This window comes from Notamacropus eugenii, chromosome 4, assembly GCF_028372415.1.
Source record: "Notamacropus eugenii isolate mMacEug1 chromosome 4, mMacEug1.pri_v2, whole genome shotgun sequence".
NCBI classification, from domain to species: domain Eukaryota; kingdom Metazoa; phylum Chordata; class Mammalia; order Diprotodontia; family Macropodidae; genus Notamacropus; species Notamacropus eugenii.
In genome coordinates this window covers 386,504,119-386,506,540 of record NC_092875.1, presented here as the reverse complement: position 1 = coordinate 386,506,540, position 2,422 = coordinate 386,504,119, and the positions used below count along the sequence as shown (strand labels likewise).

General features: G+C 34.6%; 1 pseudogene; it reads left to right on the top strand.

Moving 5' to 3' along the window:
* The first annotated feature begins 294 nt into the window (after positions 1-294).
* Positions 295-1,941, top strand: LOC140501659 (lupus La protein homolog pseudogene; annotated as a pseudogene).
* Positions 1,942-2,422: the final 481 nt, after the last annotated feature.

Genomic DNA, 2,422 nt, shown 5'->3' with positions numbered 1-2,422 from the left:
AAGAACACAAACTATAGAATCTTACTTTGGTGATGAAGATCAAATCATACAACTAGAAGAAGACATTAAAATCAAAGCTCCTATAAAGAAAGCCTTGAAGAAAAATATGAACTGGTTGCTCAAAAAGCATGGAAGAGCTCCAAAAGAATTTTGAAAATCAAGGAGGAGAAGTAGAGGAAAAATTGTAAAGAGAAATGAGAGTGATGAAAGAAAATCATGAGAATTGAGTCAACAGCTTGCTAAAGGAGATGCAAAAAATACTGAGGAAAGTAATACCTTAATAGAGGACGAGCGCAGCCACCCCCACTGCTACAGGGAATTGAGGAGTGACTTCGTGGGTTGTCAGCATCGTGGTGGGGCGGCGCAGACTCTGCTGGAACCTCCCGCAATAGGCTTCCACAATGGCTGAGAATGGTGACAGTGAAAAAATGACTGATCTCGAGTCCAAAATTTGCCAACAAATTGAGTACTATTTTGGTGACTTTAACCTTCCATGAGACAAATTTTTAAAGGAACAGATCAAAATAGATGATGGCTGGGTACCTTTGGAGATAATGATCAAATTCAACAGATTAAGCAAACTAACGAAAGACTTTGATGTGATAAGAAGTGCTCTAAAGAAATCCAAGGCAGAACTCATGGAAGTTAGTGAGGATAAAACTAAAATCAGAAGATCTCCAAATAAACCCCTCCCTGAAGTAACAGATGAGTATAAAAATGAAGTAAAAAACAGATCTATCTATGTTAAAGGTTTTCCAACAGATGCAACCCTTGATGACATAAAAGAATGGTTAGAAGGTAAAGGTCAAGTACAAAATATTCAGATGAGGAGAACATTACATAAAGCATTTAAGGGATCAATATTTGCTGTGTCTGATAGTGTTGAATCTGCCAAGAAGTTTATAGAAACCCCGGGACAAAAATACAAAGATACAGAGCTGCTGATACTTTTTAAGGAAGATTACTTTGCAAAAAAGAATGAAGAAAGGAAGCAAAATAAAGTAGAAGCCAAAGCAAAAGCTAAACAAGAGCAAGAAGAAAAACAGAGGCAAGCAGAAGATGCTGAATTGAAATCCCTGGATGAAAAGATTGGATGCTTGCTGAAATTTTCTGGTGATTTAGATGATCAAACCTGTAGAGAAGATCTTCACACACTTTTCTCTAATCATGGAGAAATAAAATGGATAGACTTCATCAGAGGAGCAAAAGAGGGAATAATCCTATTTAAAGAAAAGGCAAAAGAAGCACTGGACAAAGCCAGCGAAGCAAATAATGGAAACTTAAAATTAAGAAACAAAGATGTAAATTGGGAAGTATTAGAAGGAGAGACAGAAAAAGAAGCTTTGAAAAAAAATCATTGAAGACCAACAAGAATCCCTAAATAAGTTGAAGTCAAAAGGTCGCAAATTTAAAGGAAAAGGAAGAGGAAGTGGTAAAGCTGTCCAAGGTACACCCAATAAAGGAAAAATACAATTCCAGGGCAAGAAAACAAAATTTGATAGTGATGAAGAACAGGAAAATGGTGATGCTGGAAGATCTCTTAAAAGGACACGAGAAGAACCTGAAAAAGAAGAACCTGCACCAAAACAACTGAAAACAGAAAATGGAGCTGGAGACCAGTAGCTTAATACAAAAATTTTTATTCATTTTAAATAAATTTTAAGCCGTTTCAGATTTGGGGGTCTTTAAAAAGAAAACCGAATTAAATCCACTTCAATGTCCACCTATAATAGAAGGAAAGACTATTTTTGTTTAACTTGTTTTTGTTGTCCAGGTATCCTTACTCAATCTGGATGGTTTTTTACATGTATGGTTTTGCTCATGATATCAAATGTTGACACTTCATTGATCTGAACATCGGAAGAAAGGTTCTTTCAATGAAGCCTGATTCTGTAATGTTGGAAATACCAACAAATAAAATGTATACTTTAAAAAAAAAAATTAGAAAGTAATACCTTAAAAATAGATAAAGCAAAATGGCAAAAGAAGTTCAAAAAAGCCGAGGAGAAGAATGCATTAAAAAGCAAAATTGACCAAATAGAAAAGGCAGTTCAAAAGTTCACTGAAGAAAATAATTCCTTCAAAATTAGAATGGAACAAATGGAAACTAATGACTTCATGAGAATTTAAGAAATTGTAAAACAAAACCAAGTAAATGAAAAAAAAAGGAAGACAAAGTGAAATATCTCATTGGAAAAATCACTGACCAGGAAAATAGAATCAGGAGAGATAATTTAAAAATTATTATAATGACTGAAAACCCTGATCAAGAAAAGAGCATAGGCATCTCCTTTCAAGAAATTATCCAGGAAAACTGCCCTGACATTGTAGAACCAGATGGTAAATTACATATTGAAAGAATCCACCTATTGCCTCCAGAAAGATATCAAAAAAGGAAAACTCCTAGGAATAGTGTAGCCAA